The 22,098-nt window shown below is 47.2% G+C and overlaps 4 pseudogenes; all 4 read right to left on the reverse strand.

Moving 5' to 3' along the window:
- Nucleotides 1-217: 217 nt before the first annotated feature.
- Nucleotides 218-336, reverse strand: LOC141124857 (5S ribosomal RNA; annotated as a pseudogene).
- A 1,274-nt stretch (nucleotides 337-1,610) lies between these two features.
- Nucleotides 1,611-1,730, reverse strand: LOC141124645 (5S ribosomal RNA; annotated as a pseudogene).
- Nucleotides 1,731-8,856: 7,126 nt separating this feature from the next.
- On the reverse strand, nucleotides 8,857-8,976 carry LOC141124282 (5S ribosomal RNA; annotated as a pseudogene).
- A 9,559-nt stretch (nucleotides 8,977-18,535) lies between these two features.
- Nucleotides 18,536-18,655, reverse strand: LOC141124307 (5S ribosomal RNA; annotated as a pseudogene).
- Nucleotides 18,656-22,098: the final 3,443 nt, after the last annotated feature.

Genomic DNA, 22,098 nt, shown 5'->3' on the forward strand with positions numbered 1-22,098 from the left:
TCCAAGAAAAAAAAAAGAATCCTAAGGCATCTGGCATTCCCAGGCGGTCTCCCATCCAGGCCCAACCCTGCTTAGCCTCAAAAAATAGACAAGATCGGGCACTTTGAGGGTGACATAGCCATAGGCAATCTTCTTTGGAACCCCCTTGAGAAACGCCAAGATGGTCACCTCAGGAAACAAGCCAAAAAATTGGGCAAGTCCAAAAAAAAAAAAAAGAAGCCTACGGCACCTGGATATCCCAGGCGGTCTTCCATCGAGGTACTAAGCAGGCCAGACCCTGCTTAGCCTCAAACATCAGATGAGATTGGGCGCTTTCAGGGTGATGTGGCCGTAGGCAATCTTCTTTGGCACCCTCAACCCCCTTGAGAAATGCCAAGATGGTCACCTCGGGAAACAAGCCCAAAAAAAAAAAGAAGCCTACAACACCTGGAACTCTCAGGTGGTCCGACCCTGCTTAGTCTCCGAGGGTCAGATGAGATCGGGGGCTTTCAGAGTGATATGGCCATAGGCAACCTCATTTGGCACCCTCAACCCTCTTGAGAAACGCCAAGATAGTCACCTCGGGAAACAAGCCAAAAAATAGGTCAAGTTAAAAAAAGAAACCTACAGCACCTGGTATTCCCAGGCGGTATCCAACCAGGTACTAACCAGGCCCAATCTTGCTTAGCCTTCCAGATCAGATGCTTGCAGGGTGATGTGCCCATAGGCAATCTCCTTCGGCAACCTCAACCCTCTTGAGAAATGCCAAGATGGTTACCTCGGTAAACAAGCCAAAAAATAGGTCAAGTCCAAAAAAATTTTAAAAAGCCTACGTCACCTGGTATTCACAGGCGATCTCCCATCCAGGTACGACCCTGCTTAGCCTCCGAGATCAGATGATATTGGCGCTTTCAGGGTGAAGTGGACGTAGGCAATCTCCTATGGCACACTCAACCCTCTTGAGAAACGCCAAGATGGTCACCTCAGGAAAGAAGCCAAAAAATAGGCCAAGTCCAAAAAAAAAAAAGAAGTCTAAGGCATCTGGCATTCCCAGGCGGTCTCCAATCCGGGCACCAACCCTGCCTACCCTCAAATAATAGACAAGATCGGGCGCTTTGAGGGCGATGTGGCCGTAGGCAATCTCCTTTGGAACACCCTTGAGAAACACCAAGATGGTCACCTTAGGAAACAAGCCAAAAAATTGGTCAAGTCCAAAAAAAAAAAAAAGCATACGGCACCAGGTGGTCTCTCATCCAGGTAATAACTAGGCCTGACCCTGCTTAGCATCAGCGATCAGATGAGATCAGGCGGTTTCAGAATAATGTCGCCATAGGGAATTTCCTTTGGCACCCTCAACCCTCTTGAGAAACGCCAAGATGGTCACCTCTGGAAACAAGCCAAAAAATAGGTCAAGTCCACAAAAAAACAGAGGCTAGGGCACCTGGTATTCCCAGGTGGTCTCCCATCCAGGTACTAACAAGGCCTTGCTTAGCCTCCGAGATCAGATGCTTTCAGGGTGATGTGGCCATAGGCAATCCCCTCTATCAACCTAAACCCTCTTGAGAAACGCCAACCTGGTCACCTGGGGAAACAATCCAAAAAATAGGTCAAGTCCAAAAAAATAAAAAAGAAGCCTACGGCACCTGGTATTCCCAGGCGGTCTCCCATCCAGGTACTAACCAGGCCTGACCCTGCTTACGCCTCAAATATTAGATGAGATCGGGCGCTTTCAGGGTGATGTGGCCGTAGGCAATCTCCTTTGGAACCTTCAACCCTCTTGAGAAATGTCAAGATGGTCACCTCGGGAAACAAGCCAAAAAAATAGGTCAAGTCCAAAAAAAAAAAAGAAGTCTACGACACTTGGTATTCCCAGGTAGTCTCTCATCCAGGTACTAACCAGTCTTAGAAAACAGGTGGGGGGGGGGGTAAAAATACCCAGGAGAACGAAACAGATGGACTTTGTAGGCACCAATCATAAAAATCAATGTAAACTTTTATTCATACACAAATTTAAAAAGAATCACATAAATGTAAACATTTTTTAAAAAACGCAGTACATTGCGGAAATTGGTATTATATGTCACTACATAAATGTATGAGAACGGATCGGGGAATAGCCCCTATATCAGAGGGAGGGATAAACCCCTTCCGTTCCCATTAAATAACCTCAAACTGATATAGCTCGGTATGGCTCTACATGTTTCGCAAATTTAAATGCTTCTTCAGGAGCTTGTTTGGGTTACCTGTAATGGGAAATAATAGAGAAGGACATACACCAAAAAACAGAAAAACAAACATACAGTAGCATATTAATATTATTTTTGCATAAAGACTTTTCAATAGTGCGTCTCAATCAGAACCACTGAGTACCGTGAGGAAGCGATCCCAAAGGCCCAAGATTCAACACGCATATGATGACCTGTGATAACATGCGGGGACGTGTCTGGTAAAGAGATTTATATCACCAGTAGACTCAAGGGGGGTAGTGAGCTAGAGAATCCCAACTGTCCAAAAAAGGGGGGTAATAATAACCAATGTACATCTGTGGTAAAACCGGAACATTCATATGTAGAAGAGAGCATAAGGCACAACTAGATGGGGGGTGGGGTCAGGGAGGGAAAGAAAGAGAAAGAGGCAAGGAAAGGGGGGGGGGGGAGGGGGGAAGGGAGAGAGAAAGGAGAAACCAAAAAGGGGGAATAGACAGGAACTGGGATATAGCAAGTAATGTACCAGCCAGAGTAAATGGATCCGTCTTCAGATCAGGTAGAGGTTATGGATAATTGAAAAGCCATGCATTCAGAGACAAAGCCTCCAATGACCAAGGTGCATAAGGGAATCCAGAGACTGTAATCTGAAGATGTAGATAATATCTAATTAGCCAATATTGAGACCAGCTCCTTATAGTGTGCCGTTATACCAATAAATCAAATGGCATAAACAGATCCTCATATATATGCTAAGTACAGGTATGCCTATAAGGTTAAATAATTGCACATGAAGGACTGCTCCTACCTTGTAGGGTAATACAGGTGAGCAGGTCTTGTAAACAGCATAAATCAGCTACTTGCTTGTAAACCTGGCACAAAATAGATCTTGACTAACATGGCTGCAATAGGGCTCTGATCCTATCCCAGCAAGGAGCTATCTAATAAGCTCCCAGGACCGCCATCTATATTAGGGAGTGAGAGAAACATCAGGTTTCATCTAGATGGCGGTCCTGGGAGCTTATTAGATAGCTCCTTTCCTCTGTCTATTCCCCCTTTTTGGTTTCTCCTTTCTCTCTCCCTTCCCCCCTTCCCTTCCCCCCCCTTTCCTTGCCTCTCTCTCTTTCTTTCCCTCCCTGACCCCCGACCCCCACCCCCCATCTAGTTGTGCCTTATGCTCTCTTCTACATATGAATGTTCCGGTTTTACCACAGATGTACATTGGTTATTATTACCCCCCTTTTTTGGACAGTTGGGATTCTCTAGCTCACTACCCCCCTTGAGTCTACTGGTGATATAAATCTCTTTACCAGACACGTCCCCGCATGTTATCACAGGTCATCATATGCGTGTTGAATCTTGGGCCTTTGGGATCGCTTCCTCACGGTACTCAGTGATTCTGATTGAGACGCACTATTGAAAAGTCTTTATGCAAAAATAATATTAATATGCTACTGTATGTTTGTTTTTCTGTTTTTTGGTGTATGTCCTTCTCTATTATTTCCCATTACAGGTAACCCAAACAAGCTCCTGAAGAAGCATTCAAATTTGCGAAACATGTAGAGCCATACCGAGCTATATCAGTTTGAGGTTATTTAATTGAACGGAAGAGGTTTATCCCTCCCTCTGATATAGGGGCTATTCCCCGATCCGTTCTCATACATTTATGTAGTGACATATAATACCAATTTCCGCGATGTACTGCGTTTTTTAAAAAATGTTTACGTTTATGTGATTCTTTTTAAATTTGTGTATAAATAAAAGTTTACATTGATTTTTATGATTGGTGCCTACAAAGTCCATCTGTTTCGTTCTCCTGGGTATTTTTACCCCCCCCTTCCTGTTTTCTAAGACTTAAAATAGGGCGTTGGCACTGCTCTACATATGAGACCTCCACAGTCCATCCTGTGATGAGATCTAATAACCCTCCAATCTTTCAGGTACTAACCAGGCCCGATCATGCTTAGCCTGCGAGATCAGACGAGGTTGGGCGCTTTGAGAGTGATGTTGCCATAGGCAATCTCTTTTGGCACCCTCTTTTTGCACCCTCATCCCTCAAGCCTCTTGAGAAACGCCAAGATGGTAAGCTCGGGAAACAAGCCAAAAAATAGGTCAAGGTCAATTAAAAGAAAAAGAAGCCTACCGCACCTGGTATTTCCAAGCTGTGTCCCATCCATGTACTAACCAGGCCCAATGCTGGTTAGCATCTAAGATAAGACAAGATCGGCTGCTCTCAGGGTGACGTGGCAGTAGGCAATCTCCTTTGGCACCTTCAACCCTCTTGAAAAACGCCAGGATGTCTACCTCGGAAACAAGCCAAAAAATAAGTCAAGTCCCAAAAAAATTAAAAATGTCTACGGCACCTGGTAATCCCAGGCGGTCTCCCATGCCAGGTAATAACCAGGCCCGTCCCTGTTTGGCCTACGAGATGAGATCGGGCGCTTTCAGGGTGATGTGGCCGTAGACAATCCCCTTTGGCAACCCTCTTGAGAAACGCCAAGATGGTTACCTCGGGAAACAAAGCAAAAAATAGGTCAAGGTCAATTAAAAGAAAAAGAAGCCTACCGCACCTGGTATTTCCAAGCTGTGTCCCATCCATGTACTAACCAGGCCCAACGCTGGTTAGCATCTAAGATAAGACAAGATCGGCTGCTCTCAGGGTGACGTGGCAGTAGGCAATCTCCTTTGGCACCTTCAACCCTCTTGAAAAACGCCAGGATGTCTACCTCGGAAACAAGCCAAAAAATAAGTCAAGTCCCAAAAAAATTAAAAATGTCTACGGCACCTGGTAATCCCAGGCGGTCTCCCATGCCAGGTAATAACCAGGCCCGTCCCTGTTTGGCCTACGAGATGAGATCGGGCGCTTTCAGGGTGATGTGGCCGTAGACAATCCCCTTTGGCAACCCTCTTGAGAAACGCCAAGATGGTTACCTCGGGAAACAAGGCAAAAAATAGGTCAGGTCCAAAAAAAAAGTAAATAAGCCTACGGCACCTGGTATTCCCAGGCCATCTCCCATCCAGTGAGATGTGGCCGTAGGAAATCTTCTTTGATACCCTCAACCCTCTTGAGAAATGCCAAGATGGTTACCTCGGGAAACAAGCCAAAAAATAGGTCAACTCCAAAAAAATAAAAAAAGAATCCTACTGCACCTAGTATTCACAGGCGGTCTCCCGTCCAGGTACTAACCAGGCCCGACCCTGCTTAGCCTCAAATATAAGATGAGATCAGGCGCTTTCAGGGTGATGTGGCTGTGAGCAATCTCTTTTGGAACCCTCAACCCTCTTGAGAAACGCCAAGATGGTCACCTCGGGAAACAAGCCAAAAAATAGGTCAAGTCCAAAAAATAAAAAAAAAGAAGCCTTTGGCACCTGGTATTCCCAGACAGTCTCCCATGCAGGTACTAACCAGGCCTGACGCTGCTTAGCCTTTGAGATCAGCGCTTTCAGGGTAATGTGGACGTAGGCAATTGCCTTTGGCAGCCTCAACCCTCTTGAGAAATGCCAAGATGGTCACCTCAGGAAAAAAGCCAAAAATAGGTCAAATCCAAAAAATAATAAAAAGAAGCACTGGAATTCCCAGGTGGTCTCCCATCCATGTATTAACAAGGACCGACGCTGCTTAGCATCAGAGATCAGATGCTTTCTGGATGATGTGCCTGTCGAAAATCTCCTTTGACACCCTCAACCCTCTTGAGAAACGCCAAGTTGGTCACTTCTGGAAACAAGCCAAAAAATAGGTCAAGTCCAAAAAAAAAAAAAAAGAAGCCTACGGCACCTGGCATTCCCAAACACTCTCCCATCCAGGTACTAACCAGGCCCGACCCTGCTTAGCCTCCAAGGTCAGATGATACTAGCGCTCTCAGGGTGATGTGGCTATAGCTAATCTCCTTTGGCACCCTCAACCCTCTTGAAAAACGCCAAGCTGGACACTTCTGGAAACAAGCCAAAAAATAGGTCAAGTCCAAAAAAAAAAAAAAAAGAAGCCTACGGCACCTGGCATTCCCAGACACTCTCCCATCCAGGTACTAACCAGGCCCGACCCTGCTTAGCCTCCAAGGTCAGATGATACTAGCGCTCTCAGGGTGATGTGGCTATAGCTAATCTCCTTTGGCACCCTCAACCCTCTTGAAAAACGCCAAGCTGGACACTTCTGGAAACAAGCCAAAAAATAGGTCAAGTCCAAAAAAAAAAAAAAAAAAGAAGCCTACGGCACCTGGCATTCCCAGACACTCTCCCATCCAGGTACTAACCAGGCCCGACCCTGCTTAGCCTCCAAGGTCAGATGATACTAGCGCTCTCAGGGTGATGTGGCTATAGCTAATCTCCTTTGGCACCCTCAACCCTCTTGAAAAACGCCAAGCTGGACACTTCGGGAAACAAGCCAAAAAATAGGTCAAGTCCAAAAAAAAAAAATGAAGCCTACGGCACCTGGTATTCCTAGGCGATCTCCTATTTAAGTACTAACTAGGCCTGACCCTGCTTAGCCTCCGAAATCAGATGCTTTCAGGGTGATGTGGCCTTTAGCAATCTCATTTTACACCCTCAACCCTCTTGAGAAACGCCAAGATAGTCACCTCAGGAAACAAGCCAAAAAATAGGTCAAGTCCAAAAAAAAATGAAGCCTACTGCTCCTAGTATTTGCAGGTGGTCTCCCATCCAGGTACTAACCAGGCCCGACCGTGCTTACCTTCCAACAGTCAGACAAGAATATGCGCTTTCAGGGTGATGTGACCACAGGTAACCTATTTTAGCACCCTCAACTCTTTTGAGAAACGCCAAGCTGGTCACCTCGAGAAACAAGCCAAAAAATAGGTCAAGTTCAATAATGAAGAAGCCTACGGCACCTGGTATTCCCAGGCAGTCTACCATCCTGGTACTAACCAGGCCCAACCTTACTTAGCCTTCGAGAGCAGACGCTTTCAGGGGGATGTGGCCATAGTTAATCGCCTTTGGCACCCTCAACCCTCTTGAGAAACGCCAAGCTGGTCACCTGGGGAAACAAGCCAAAAAATAGGTCAAGTCCAAAAAAAAAAATAAGAAGCCTACAGCACCTGGTATTCCCAGGCAGTCTCCCATCCACTCCAAACTCTGCTTAGCATCTGAGATCAGGTGCTTTCAGTGCGATATGGCCATTGTTACCCTCAACCCTCTTTGTTACCCTCAACCCTCTTGAGAAACGCCAAGATGGTTACCTCGGGAAACAAGCCAAAAAATAGGTCAACTCCAAAAAAATAAAAAAGAATCCTACTGCACCTAGTATTCACAGGCGGTCTCCCGTCCAGGTGCTAACCATGCCTGACCCAGCTTAGCCTCAAATATTAGATGAGATCAGGCACTTTCAGGGTGGTGTGGGTGTGGGCAATCTCTTTTGGAACCCTCAACCCTCTTGAGAAACGCCAAGATGGTCACCTCGGGAAACAAGCCAAAAAATAGGTCAAGTCCAAAAAATAAAAAAAAGAAGCCTTTGGCACCTGGTATTCCCAGGCAGTCTCCCATGCGGGTACTAACCAGGCCCGACGCTGCTTAGCTTTTGAGATCAGTGCTTTCAGGGTAACGTGGACGTAGGCAATTGCCTTTGGCACCCTCAACCCTCTTCAGAAATGCCAAGATGGTCACCTCAGGAAAAAAACCAAAGAATAGGTCAAGTCCAAAAAAAAAATAAAAAGAAGCACTGGAATTCCCAGGTGGTCTCCCATTCATGTACTAACCAGGACCGATGCTGCTTAGCATCAGAGATCAGAAGAGATCAGGTGCTTTCTGGATGATGTGCCTGTAGAAAATCTCCTTTGCCACCCTCAACCCTCTTGAGAAACGCCAAGTTGTTCACCTCTGGAAACAAGCCAAAAAATAGGTCAAGTCCAAAAAAAAAGAAGCCTACGGCACCTGGCATTCCCAGACGCTCTCCCATCCAGGTACTAACCAGGCCTGACCCTGCTTAGCCTCCGAGATCAGATGGTACTGGCGCTTTCAGTGTGATGTGGCTGTAGGTAATCTCCTCTGGCACCCTCAACCCTCTTGAAAAACATCAAGCTGGACACCTCAGGAAACAAGCCAAAAAATAGGTCAAGTCCAAAAAAAAAAAAAATTAAGCCTACGGCACCTGGCATTCTCCTATTCAAATACTAACCAGGCCTGACCCTGCTTAGCCTCCGAAATCAGATGCTTTCAGGGTGATGTTAGCAATCTCATTTTACACCCTCAACCCTCTTGAGAAACGCCAAGATGGTCACCTCAGGAAACAAGCCAAAAAATAGGTCAGGTCAAAAAAAAAGAAGCCTTCGGCTCCTAGTATTTGCTGTCGGTCTCCCATCCATGTACTAACCAGGCCTGACCCTGCTTACCCTCCGGCGTCAGACAAGATTTGGCGCTTTCAGGGTGATGTGGCCGTAGGTAATCTACTTTAGCACCCTCAACTCTCTTGAGAAATGCCAAGCCAAAAAATAGGTCAAGTACAATAATGAAGAAGCCTACAGCACCTGGTATTGCCAGGCAGTCTACCATCCTGGTGCTAACCAGGCCCAACCTTACTTAGCCTCCAAGAACAGACGCTTTCAGGGGGATGTGGCCATAGTTAATCGCCTTTGGCACCCTCAATCCTCTTGAGAAACACCAAGCTGGTCACCTGGGGAAACAAGCCAAAAAATAGGTCAAGTCCAAAAAATAAAAAATAAGAAGCCTACGGCACCTGGTATTCCCAGGTGGTCTCCCATCCAGATACTAACCAGGCCCGACCCTGCTTACGCCTCAAATATTAGACGAGATCAGGTGCTTTCAGGGTGATGTGGCCGTAGGCAAACCTATTTGGAACCCTCTTGAGAAACGTCAAGATGGTCACCTCGGGAAACAAGCCAAAAAATAGGTCAAGTCCAAAAAAAAAGAAGCCTACGGCACCTGGAATTCCCAGGTGGTCTCCTATTCAGGTACTAAACAGGCCCGACCCTGCTTAGCCTCCGAGATCAACTCCTCTCAGGGTGATGTGGCCAAAGGCAATCTCTTTTGGCACCCTCAACACTCTTGAGAAATGCCAAGATGGTCTCCTCTTGAAGCAAGCCAAAAAAAAAAAAAAGAAGCCTTCGGCACCTGGTATTGCCAGAAGGTCTCCAATCCAGGTACCAACCAGGCCAGACCCTGCTTAGCCTCCAAGATCAGGTGAGATCAGTGCTTTCAGGGTGATGTGGACATAAGCAATCTCCTTTGCCACCCTCAACCCTCTTGAGAAACACTAAGATAGTCACCTCAGGAAACAAGCCAAAAAGTAGGTCAAGTCCAAAAAAAAAAAAAGAAGCCTACAGCACCTTGCATTCCAAGGCGGTCTCCCAACCAGGTAGTAACCAAGCCCGACCCTGCTTAGTCTCCAAGATTAGGTGAGATCGGCACTTTCAGGGTGAAGTGAATGTAAGCAATCTCCTTTGGCAGCCTCAACCCTCTTGAGAAAGCCAAGATGGTCACCTCAGGAAACAAGCCAAAAAATAGGTCAAGTCCAGAAAAAAAAAGAAGCCTACGGCACCTGGTGTTCCCAGGCCATCTCCCATCCAGGTACTAATCAGGCCCAACCTTGCTTAGCCTCTGAGATCAGATGCTTTTAGAGTGATGTGGCTGTAGGTAATCTCCTTCAGCACCCTCAACCCTCTTGAAAAACGCCAAGCTGGTCACCTTGGGAAACAAGCCAAAAAATAGGTCAAGTCCAAAAAAAAAAAGAAGCCCACGGCACCTGACATTCGCAGGCGGTCTCCCATCCAGGTACTAACCACTAGGGATGAGCTTCATGTTCGAGTCGAACCCATGTTCGACTCGAACATCGGCTGTTCGATCGTTCGCCGAATTGCGAACGATATGGGCCGTTCGCGCCAAATTCGTGTGGCGCGTCACGGCCCATAATTCACTGCGGCATTGCAGTGCATTGCTTGCTGATGATTGGCCAAGCATGCACTATGACCCGCATGCTTGGCCAATCACAGCGCCGCCTTAACAGAGAGCCATAATTGGCCAAAGCCAAGGAGGCTTTGGCCAATTATGGCTCAGGGGATTTAGTACACGCCCCACACTATATAAGGCCGCCTGCACGGCGGCCCTGTGCAGTGTGTTCCGGTGTGCTTAGAGAGAGAGAGAGACAGTGTCATTTCATTTGAGTTAGCTAGATTAGGCAGGACAGTCAGTCAGTTAGCTGCACTTAAAGTGTATTGTGTATATATATGCATCCCAGGTGTTGCATATATATATATATATATATACACTGTATTCAGTTTAGCTAGATCCGTTCCTGTTATCTTCTAGACTATTTACATTTAGTGCAGTGCGTCCTGCTCACAGTGTTCAGCTAGATCCGTTCCTGTTATATTCCTACTGACAGGCAGGCTTGTCTTGTTACAGTATTTTGAAGAAAATTACTGGTGTTCTTTTGATCCTATTAGTACCACAGTCAGGCAGCTAGACTATTTACATTTAGTGCAGTGCGTCCTGCTCACAGTGTTCAGCTAGATCTGTTCCTGTTATCTTCTTACTGACAGGCAGGCTTGTCTTGTTACAGTATTTTAAAGAAAATTACTGGTGTTCTTTTGATCCTATTAGTACCACAGTCAGGCAGCTAGACTATTTACAGTTAGTGCAGTGCGTCCTGCCCACAGTGTTCTGCTAAACCTACAAGTAAGTGGGGTGCGTCCTGCTCACAGTGTTCAGCTAAACCTACAAGTTAGTGGGGTGCGTCCACCTCACAGTGTTCAGCTAAACCTACAAGCTAGTGGGGTGCGTCCTGCTCACAGTGTTCAGCTAGATCCGTTTCTGTTATCTTCTTACTAACAGGCAGGCTTGTCTTGTTACAGTAAATACAGCTACCTGAAGAAAATTGCTGTTGTTCTTTTGATCCTATTAGTACCACAGTCAGGCAGCTAGACTATTTACAGTTAGTGCAGTGCGTCCTGCTCACAGTGTTCTGCTAAACCTACAAGTTAGTGGGGTGCGTCCTGCTCACAGTGTTCAGCTAAACCTACAAGTTAGTGGGGTGCGTCCACCTCACAGTGTTCAGCTAAACCTACAAGCTAGTGGGGTGCGTCCTGCTCACAGTGTTCAGCTAGATCCGTTTCTGTTATCTTCTTACTGACAGGCAGGCTTGTCTTGTTACAGTAAATACAGCTACCTGAAGAAAATTGCTGGTGTTCTTTTGATCCTATTAGTACCACAGTCAGGCAGCTAGACTATTTACAGTTAGTGCAGTGCGTCCTGCTCACAGTGTTCTGCTAAACCTACAAGTTAGTGGGGTGCGTCCTGCTCACAGTGTTCAGCTAAACCTACAAGTTAGTGGGGTGCGTCCACCTCACAGTGTTCAGCTAAACCTACAAGCTAGTGGGGTGCGTCCTGCTCACAGTGTTCAGCTAGATCCGTTCCTGTTATCTTCTTACTGACAGGCAGGCTTGTCTTGTTACAGTAAATACAGCTACCTGAAGAAAATTGCTGGTGTTCTTTTGATCCTATTAGTACCACAGTCAGGCAGCTAGACTATTTACAGTTAGTGCAGTGCGTCCTGCTCACAGTGTTCTGCTAAACCTACAAGTTAGTGGGGTGCGTCCTGCTCACAGTGTTCAGCTAAACCTACAAGTTAGTGGGGTGCGTCCACCTCACAGTGTTCAGCTAAACCTACAAGCTATTGGGGTGCGTCCTGCTCACAGTGTTCAGCTAGATCCGTTCCTGTTATCTTCTTACTGACAGGCAGGCTTGTCTTGTTACAGTAAATACAGCTACCTGAAGAAAATTGCTGGTGTTCTTTTGATCCTATTAGTACCACAGTCAGGCAGCTAGACTATTTACAGTTAGTGCAGTGCGTTCTGCTCACAGTGTTCTGCTAAACCTACAAGTTAGTGGGGTGCGTCCACCTCACAGTGTTCAGCTAAACCTACAAGCTAGTGGGGTGCGTCCTGCTCACAGTGTTCAGCTAGATCCGTTCCTGTTATCTTCTTACTGACAGGCAGGCTTGTTTTGTTACAGTATTTTAAAGAAAATTGCTGGTGTTCTTTTGATCCTATTAGTACCACAGTCAGGCAGCTAGACTATTTACAGTTAGTGCAGTGCGTCCTGCTCACAGTGTTCTGCTAAACCTACAAGTTAGTGGGGTGCGCCCTGCTCACAGTGTTCAGCTAAACCTACAAGTTAGTGGGGTGCGTCCACCTCACAGTGTTCAGCTAAAGCTACCTGTAGAAGGTTGGTGGTGTTCTCATACTACAGGCAGGCAGTTGATTTTGCTAGCTGCAGTATCAGTACATATATATATATATATATATATCCCAGCTTAGTGCAGCTACAGGCCATTAGTATGTCTGGAAGGCCAAGAAGGAGAGGCAGACAGTCACAAGCCAATAAGAGAGGGCAAGCAGGCTCTGTGTCTAGTGCTGGTCGTGGAGACGGTGCATCCTCATCAGCACGTGGCCATGGGACACGCTTGGCCTTTTTTTTGGCAGCTGGCCATGTTGAGCCGCAACATGCGGAAGACTTGGTCGAGTGGATGACCAAGCCGTCCTCATCCTCCTCATCCTCTCTCACCCATGCCCAGGGTACTTTGTCTGGCAAAGCAGCGGCCTCTTCCCTTGGCTCAATGTCATCAGTGACTCCTTCCCTAGCCCCACCATGTCCTCCTGAGGAGTCCCTCAAACTGTTTGACCACAGTGTTGGGTACATGCTCCAGGAGGATGCCCAGCGTTTGGAAGGCTCTGATGATGATACTGAGCTCGATGAAGGCAGTAACACGAGCACGGACAGAGGGGGTGCCCAAGAAGGACAGCAATCTGGCAGTCATGCTCCCCCTGCTGCAGCATACTGCCAGGTTTGCTCCAGTGATGAGGAGGGAGGGGATGATGAGGTCACTGACTCAACGTGGGTGCCTGATAGGAGAGAGGAGGAGGAGGAGGAGGAGGAGGAGGAGGAGGAGGAGGCGGCACATCACCAACGAGGCAGGATGCCCTCCAGGGGCCAGCCTAAGGGCAGCACATTGACTGCATCACACCCCAAAGCTCCACATGTGCAGGGCGCTGCAGTCTCTGCGCGTTATTCAAAAAGTTCTTTGGTGTGGGCCTTTTTTGAGACGAGTGCATCAGATCGCACCGCTGCTATTTGCAACATATGTCTCAAGCGTATCTCGCGTGGTCAAAACATCTCCCGCTTGGGTACCACATGCTTGACCAGACATATGTTGACCTGCCATGCAGTTCGTTGGCAAGCGTATCTAAAAGACCCACACCAAAGAACAAAGAGGACCTCTGCTTGCTCCTCATCAGCTGAGATTTCCAACCCCACTAGACCTTCAGTCCTCTCTGAGACCTGCACTGAGAGGAATGAAGGTGTAGAATTAGGTGTGTCACAGCCACGTACTTGTGGGCAATCTGATTTTGGTACACCGACGTCAGATTGTACCAGGCAAATTTCCCTGCCCCAGCTGCTGCACCGCCGAAAGAAGTTTGCTCCCAGCCATCCACATGCCCAACGGTTGAATGCTAGCTTGGCAAAATTGCTAGCACTTCAACTGCTGCCTTTTCAGTTGGTAGACTCTGCCCCCTTCCGTGAGTTTGTGGAATGTGCGGTTCCTCAGTGGCAGGTACCCAAACGCCACTTTTTCTCACGGAAGGCAATTCCGGCTCTCTACCAGCATGTGGAAGGCAATGTCCATGCCTCGCTGGACAGGGCGGTCAGCGGTAAGGTGCATATTACCGCTGACTCATGGTCCAGCAGGCATGGACAGGGACGTTACCTAAGTTTCACGGCGCATTGGGTGACTCTGCTGGCAGCTGGGAAGGATGCAGGACAAGGTGCAGTAGTGTTGGAGGTTGTTCCGCCACCACGCCTCCAAAATGCTAATGATTGTGACACACCTCTCTCCTCCACCCCCTCCTCTTCTTCTTCCTCCATGGCCTCTTCCTCGGAACCAGCGGTGCTCCGTAGTCGTTCAAGGGGCTACGCAAGTACGCAGGCCAAAAGATGCCATGCGGTGCTTGAGCTGGTGTGCTTGGGGGACAGGAGCCACACTGGGGCAGAGGTTCTGTCAGCTCTGCAGGGGCAGGTTCAGAGGTGGTTGACGCCACGCCAACTTAAGGCAGGAATGGTGGTTTGCGACAATGGCACCAACCTCCTCTCTGCCCTCCGACAGGGACAAATGACCCATGTGCCCTGTTTGGCTCACGTCCTTAACTTGGTGGTGCAGCGGTTCTTGGGCAGGTACCCGGGCTTACAGGATGTCCTGAGGCAGGCCAGGAAAGTCTGTGTGCATTTCCGCCGGTCATATAATGCCAGTGCTCGGCTGACGGACCTCCAAAAGGAGTTTAACCTGCCCAAGAACCGCCTAATCTGTGACATGCCCACCAGGTGGAACTCAACGTTGGCCATGCTGCAGCGGCTGCACACGCAGCAGAGGGCCATCAATGAGTACCTGTGCGACTATGGCACCAGGACAGGGTCAGGGGAGCTTGGTTTTTTTTCCCCACGCCAGTGGGCCATGATCAGGGATGCATGCACTGTCCTGTCACCATTTGAGGAGGCCACGAGGATGGTGAGCAGGGACAGTGCATGCATCAGTGACACTGTCCCCCTTGTCCACCTGTTGGAGCACACGCTGCGTGGAATAATGGACAGGGCACTTGAGGCAGAACAGAGGCAGGAAGAGGAGGACTTCCTTAGCTCTCAAGGCCCCCTTTATCCAGACAGTGTTCCTGCGTGCCCGCCGATCACACAGGAAGAGGACGAGGAGGAAGAGGAGGAGGAGGAGGAGGAAGATTGTGTCAGTATGGAGGTGGAGCCTGGCACTCAGCATCAGCAGCAGTCTTTAAGGGATCAGTCCCAAGAAACACATGGACTTGTACGTGGCTGGGAGGAGGTGGCTGCGGACCATGTCGTCCTTAGTGACCCAGAGGACTCCGGACCGAATGCCTCAGCAAACCTACGCTGCATGGCCTCCCTGATCCTGCAAAGCCTGCGTAAGGATCCTCGTATTCGTGGTATCAAGGAGAAGGACCAATACTGGCTGGCAACCCTCCTTGATCCACGTTACAAGGGTAAGGTTGCGGACCTTATCTTGCCATCGCAGAGGGAGCAGAGGATGAAACATCTTCGGGAGGCCTTGCAGAAAGGTCTGTGCAACGCGTTCCCAGAGACTGGGAGGTTACAAACTCCTGTTTCTGGACAACGTGTTGCTGAGGCTTCGGTCAGTCAAAGAAGGAGCGGTGGAGAAGGTGGCCGTCTGACCGATGCGTTCAGACAATTTTTTGGTCCGCAGCCCCAAGGTATGATCGGTTCCAGCAACCATCGCCAGCGTCTGTTTTACATGGTGCAGGAATACCTAGGGGCAAGATCAGACTTGGACACCTTTCCCACCGAAAATCCTCTGGGTTACTGGGTCTTGAGGATGGATCACTGGCCAGAGCTTGCACAGTATGCAATTGAGCTACTGGCCTGTCCTGCATCCAGCGTTCTTTCGGAACGCACATTCAGTGCTGCTGGAGGCGTGGTAACCGATCACAGGGTGCGTCTGTCCACTGACTCGGTCGATCGACTGACCTTCATAAAAATGAATCAGTCTTGGATCACCACCAGCTACCAAGCACCTGATGCTGATGTAACCGAATAATTTTTTTTGAAATCTCAGATCCCTTCAAAGACTGCCTATGCTGATGCTGAGTGACTATCCCTGAGTAATTATCCTCTTCCTCCTCAATCATCACGCTGATAGCTTGTAAGAACATTTTTGGTTCTGGGTGCCACCACCAGTGCCTAAGGCACAATTTTTCAGCCCCTGTTTAACAGGGGCGTGTAATTACGATTTTTGATGTAATACTTTGCAGCAGGGCTCGTTCCTGCATTCCAACTAGAGTGTCTGTGAGGGGTTGCAGTGTTGTGGCACCAGCACCAGTGCCTAAGGCCCAATTTTTCAGCCCTTGTTTAACAGGGGCGTGTAATTACAATTTTTGATGCAATACTTTGCAGCAGGGCTCGTTCCTGCATTCCAACTAGAGTGTCTGTGAGGGGTTGCAGTGTTGTGGCACCAGCACCAGTGCCTAAGGCCTAATTTTTCAGCTCCTGTTCAACAGGGGCATGTAATTACAATTCTTGATCTAATATTTCACAGCAGAGCCCTGTGAGGGCTTACAGTGTTGTGGCCACAGCAACACCTAAGGCCCAAATTTCTGCTGAGTATATAGGGCAGGACCCTACTTTCAAACAACTAACTTACAAACGACTCCTACTTGCAAACGGAAGGAGACAACAGGAAGTGAGAATAAATCTACCCCTAGGAAGGGAAATTCTCTCCTGTAAGAGTTAATATGGGAAAAACATTTCTCCTTTCCACTGATGCTTTCCAATCCATTGGGACAAAAAGTGAGGTGAAATCTTCTGAAGAGGAGGAAAGACAGCAAAACAAATGTCACAGGGGTGATAACCCTTCCCTATGTTTTCCAAAAAGCTTAAAAAAGATTTTTTGGCTGGAGCTAAACACGTTAAAAATGTACCCGTTCAAAATTACAAAGAGATTCTACTTAACAACAAACCTACAGCCTGTATACTGCTGTTCAGAGTATATAGGGCCTGGTGGCCCCACACCTTTCCTTATTTTAATTTGGGTGCGGGGTTCCCCTTAATATCCATACAAGACCCAAAGGGCCTGGTAATGGACTGGGGGGTACCCATGCCGTTTGTCTCACTGATTTTCATCCATATTGCCAGGACCCGACATTACATTAAACCCGCAAGCAGTTTTAAATGAGATTTTTTCCTTTAAAAATGACATTTGGTGCAGGGACTGTTCTAAACACGGGAAACACGCGTCACTTTACAGGCATACTATAGACACCCCTCAGGTACGATATTTAAAGGAATATTTCACTTTTTTTTTTTTACTTTAAGCATCATTAAAATCACTGCTCCCGAAAAAACTGCCGTTTTTAAAAGTTTTTTTTGCATCGATACATGTCCCCTGGGGTAGGACCCGGGTCCCCAAACCCTTTTTAGGACAATACCATGCAAATTAGCCTTTAAAATGAGCACTTTTGATTTCGAACGTTCAAGTCCCATAGACGTCAATGGGGTTCTAACGTTCGTGCGAACTTTCGATCCGTTCGCAGGTTCTGGTGCGAACCGAACCGGGGGGTGTTCGGCTCATCCCTACTAACCACACCCGACCTTGCTTAGCCTCAGAGATCAGGTGAGAATGGTGCTTTCAGGTTGATGAGGGGGTAAGCTAGCTCTTATGGCACCCTCAACTCTCTTGAGAAATGCCAAGATGGTTGTCACGCAATGTCCCACACTCCACTTGAGTGCTTCCATCAGTATACCACTTCCTCCCAGTCTGGATACAGATATCAGATATTCCAACCGTTCCCAAGCACAAAACAAGGCGACACTTGTTTCACTGCTAACATGGACTAACTCTTTATTTGAGATCTCACACAAATATATACAGCAGGATGACTAAAAGCTAACCTAATTAACATGAGCTAATTAACTAATCCTTTATCCAGCCTAGGTGACTAAGTGGCATGACCTTTTAGAACAGACTTGTGGTCACCAAGCTTCACACAGTACATTATAAATTATCATAAGTACAACCACAGGACATTTTCTCACAATAGCAGGAGCTAATTACAATTAACAATACAAACAGTGATCTCACCCCTCCTCAGCCTAGTCATCAACAAACTATAGTAGGAGTAGACTGTTCGTCTCCTAGCTATTGACTATTCAATACACATTACCATAAACATCAACACAGGGTTAATTAGAACAAACAACACTGTGTGGAATACCCTTAGAACCTGTGGTGAGCCAGACTAGACTCATTTACATTATGTTATAGCAGACATCAGACAGGTGAGTGGAGTTGATATTAGCATCTCCTCACAGTATGTGTCCCAACAGTATGACGCAGTCTTTATTGCTAATATGGCAAATACAGGGTCCCCAAAGTCTGTGTGTCCTGGGGGACAAGGACCCGAAGCCAAAGTAACAACACCTCAAGGGTACCCCACATGCCAGGGCCCATAATCTGTAGGCAAGAGGCTCACATTCAGTCCCCTCCAACAGCCTCTGTCCCGGGTGAGTCTGTCACAATGGTCACCTCAGGAAACAAACCAAAAAATAGGTCAAGTCCAAATAAAAAAAAAAAGACGCCTATGGCACCTTGTACTCCCAGGCGCTCTCCCATCCAGGTATTAACCATGCCTGACCCTGCTTAGCATCAAATATTAGATGAGATCAGGTGCTTTCAGGGTGATGTGGCTGTAGGCAATCACCTTTGGCATCCTCAACCCTCTTGAGAAATGCCAAGATGGTCACGTCGGGAAAAAAGCCAAAAAATAGGTCTAGTCCAACAAAAATAAAGAAGGAGCCTACGGCACCTGGTATTCCAAGGCGGTCTCCGATCCAGGTACTAACCAGGCCTAGACCCTGCTTAGCCTCCAAGATCAAACGAGATTGGGCGCTTTCAGGGTGATGTGCCCGTAGGCAATCTCCTTTGGCACCCTCAACCCGCTTGAGAAACGCCAAGATGGTCACCTTGGGAAATAAGACAAAAAGTAGGTCAAGTCTCAAAAAAAAAAGAAGCCTATGGCACCTGGTATCCCCAGGTGATCTCCTATGCAGGTACTAACCAGGCTCGAACCTGCTTATCCTCTGCCATCGTGTGCTTTCAGTTTGATGTGGCCATAGGAAATCTCCTTTGGCAACCTCAACCTTCTTGAGAAATGCCAAGATAGTTACCTCGGGAAACAAGCCAAAAAATAGGTCAAGTCCAAAAAAAAAATAAAGAAACCTACAGCACCTGGTATTCGCAGGCGGTCTCCCATCCAGGTACTAATCAGGCTCGATCATGGTTAGCCTCTGAGATCAGATAAGCTCGGGCAGGATCGGGCGCTTTCAAAGTGATGTGGTGGCCGTTAGCGATCTCCTTTGGCACCCTCAACCCTCTTGCGAAATGCCAAGATGGTCACCTCAGGAAACAAGCCAAAAATATGTCAAGTCCAAAAAATAAAATATAAAGAAGCCTACGGCACCTGGTATCCCCAGGGGGTCTCCCATCCACGTAATATCTAATCCCATTGCTGCTTAGCCTCCCAGATGAGATGAAGCGCATTCAGAGTGAGGTGGCCATAGGTGACCTCCTTGTGCTACCTCAACCCTCTTGAGAAATGCCAAGATGTTCACCTCGGGAAACAAGCCAAAAAATAGGTCAAGTCCAAAAAAAAAAAAAGAAGCCTACGTCACTTGGTATTCCCAGGCGATCTCCCATCCAGGTACGACCCTGCTTAGCCTCCGAGATCAGATGATATTGGCGCTTTCAGGGTGAAGTGGACGTAGGCAATCTCCTATGGCATACTCAACCCTCTTGAGAAACGCCAAGATGGTCACCTCAGGAAAGAAGCCAAAAAATAGGTCAAGTCCAAGAAAAAAAAAAGCCTAAGGCATCTGGCATTCCCAGGCGGTCTCCCAAACAGATACTAACCAGGCCTGACTCTGCTTACGCCTGAAATATTAGACGAGATCAGGTGCTTTCAGGGTGTTGTGGCCGTAGGCAAACTTCTTTGGAACCCTCAACCCTCTTGAGAAATGTCAAGATGGTCAACTTGGGAAACAAGCCAAAAAATAGGTCAAGTCCAAAAAAAAAAGAAGACTTCGGCATCTGGTATTCCCAGGCGGTCTCCCATCCAGGTACTAACCAGGCCCGACTCTGCTTAGCCTCAGAGATCAGGCGCTTTCGGGGGGGATGTGGCCATAGGCAATCACCAAGATGCTCACCTCTGGAAACAAGCCAAAAAATAGGTCCAAAAAAAAGAAGCCTACTGCACCTGGTATTCCCAGGCGGTCTCCCTTCCAGGGACTAACCAGGCACAACCTTTTTTTTTATCCAAAGAAAAAGTTTATTGAGAAAAAACATGTAAAAACATACACATACCGACTTCACAATTATAATCAGTAATACCTTCTACCATGAGATATATCACATTTGTATACACTGCAGTTTGTATTATTTAACCAACATTTCTAAAGTCACCGACTTAACCAGACATTGTCAGACTGTTTACTTCACTGACATATTATAATCCATTTGTATTTGTAGACCCCAGCATCAGCATAAACAAAGGGAATAAGTAAACCAAGCAAGGAACTATACCGAACAGAAGAGGCTCAATCTGCTTGACATTTAGTACCTCATACCCCCAAACCCAGCAATCTGCCCACAACCAAATCCATCGGGGCGAGCCCAGGAACATTAAGCCATGGTCCCCAGAGTTTCTCGAACTTCTGTGGGCAGCCTCTATGTTGGTAAATTACTTTATTCTTTCGTAACATTTCCCCCCATAGCATTAATCCATTCTTTAAGAGCAGGAGGCTCTTCTGAAATCAACAATGTCCACCACCCCACTCCAGTAGGGGTGAAGCTTTGGGCACCTCCACAGCAGGTGGATCAGGTCCCCATGTTCCCTTTTGCATCTGGTACAAAGTGGGGTGGGTCGAAGACCCATAGCATATAATCGGTGAGGGTTATAATATACTCGTAATATGATATACAGTTGTGTCAATCTTTGCGTAACGTTTAGGGAGCATGTGGGCACAGCCTGCAACACCTCTTCCCACTGATCCCCATCCATCGGGCCAACATCCCTCTCCCATTTGGCCAGCATCCCTAGAGGATGTTTATTTAGAAAGTTTTGTAGTAACATACTGTAACACTGTGATATAAAACCCTTAGTATTGTTAGCCCCTGCAATCACATTAAACACGGGTGTTGGTGAAGCTACCCAATCCGAGGACTTACTCTGTGCCACCACTGCATGTTTTAATTGCATGTAGTAAAACCGCATGGATTGTGGTAACTCAAATAGCCTCTGCAAGTTCTCAAATGTATGCAGTTTCCCGTTTTGGAAAATCTGCCTGATATATATCACCCCATATCTCCTCCATATCGCTGCATGCTGTATCTTGGCTAATTCTGGGTATGTTTCATTGAACCATATTGGACTGTAGTCCGTGAAACCCATCACACCCTGCATATATTTAGTTTTGGACCATATTTTTTGGATTAGGTTATAGGTCGGGTATTTCTTATTTGATTTACCAAAATCTAACGCCTCCAGGGCTGTCGGAACCGAGTCTTTTTTAACTGTGTGCAACATTACTAGTTCTGAGGATCTGCTTGTAGGTCTCTCTTTCTCTGCGCCAGCGTGCATTGTACCTATCAGTTGCTGCAGCTGCGCAGCTATATAATAGAGCCAGGGATTGGGAAAGGCGAGCTCTCCCTCATCCTTAGGACGCTGGAGATGTTCAAGTTTGATCCGTGGAGAGCAGCCCCTCCATATAAGTAGTCTAAATAGGGAATTAATAATTCTAAACGTCTTTAGAGTCACTACCATGGGTGTATTATGCAGTACACATAATAGTTGGGGCATAAGAATCATTTTAATCAAATTCACCCTGCCTGTTACCGACAGACAGAGTGAATTCCATGTTTTAATCTGTTCTCAAAATTTTTGTAGCAACGGGGATATATTTAATCTACCGTAGTCTCTGATTCTAGGCGTCACCTGAATACCTAAGTATCTGAACGAGGTGGCTATAGGCACTGCACTGTTATTGGGAGGAGTACCCCCTTCATCAATAAGCATCAGGGAGGATTTGGTCCAGTTAATCTGGAGTCCCGAGTATCTTCCAAACTCCACTATGGTGGACATAGCTTCTGTGAGAGATTTGTCTACGTCTCCAAGCAGGATCATGGTATCGTCAGCGTATAGCATCAATTTCTCCTGCTTGTCTCCGTATCGAAATCCGACAATATTAGGGTTGGCTCTTACTTTAATGGCCAGGGGTTCTATGGCTAGTATGAAAAGCAGGGGTGACAAAGGACACCCCTGCCTTGTGCCTCTTCCCAAATTGAAAGTGTGCGACATAGCCC

This window comes from Aquarana catesbeiana, linkage group LG01 (genome assembly GCF_042186555.1).
Source record: "Aquarana catesbeiana isolate 2022-GZ linkage group LG01, ASM4218655v1, whole genome shotgun sequence".
NCBI lineage: Eukaryota > Metazoa > Chordata > Amphibia > Anura > Ranidae > Aquarana > Aquarana catesbeiana.